At 34.1% G+C, this 287-nt stretch overlaps 1 protein-coding gene across 1 annotated transcript in view; it reads left to right on the top strand.

Annotated features, from left to right (window-relative positions):
• Positions 1-287, top strand: part of LOC117173110 (septin-2) — a 66,937-nt gene that overhangs the window by 20,143 nt on the left and 46,507 nt on the right. The gene's annotated exons all lie outside the window — the stretch shown is intronic.

Below are 287 nucleotides of genomic sequence, written 5' to 3'. Positions count from 1 at the left end.
CAGATGATTTGGAGCGATTCGCGCGCCATCTGTTGGTCATTCTAAGGACTTATTGAACTACCCTCGTACTCTACATTATCAATAATTTTGTTGTAGCTATATTATTTATTTGATACTGAAAATTATTTTGATCATTTTCAAAGTTTAATTTGAAGAAGCTGCTTTCATTTCTCGAAGTAGGGACTTTCTCAATTACCTTCCTTCATGTCTTAATGACGCATCTGGAAATTTTCGATATTAAAAACAGCCTTTTTCTGAACCTATGTCAAAACTCTCGTGAAATCCGA

The sequence above is a fragment of the Belonocnema kinseyi genome, chromosome 5, assembly GCF_010883055.1.
Source record: "Belonocnema kinseyi isolate 2016_QV_RU_SX_M_011 chromosome 5, B_treatae_v1, whole genome shotgun sequence".
Taxonomy (NCBI): Eukaryota; Metazoa; Arthropoda; class Insecta; order Hymenoptera; family Cynipidae; genus Belonocnema; species Belonocnema kinseyi.
The sequence above is the reverse complement of the archived record's forward strand: the minus strand, read 5'-3'. Positions and strand labels throughout refer to the sequence as shown.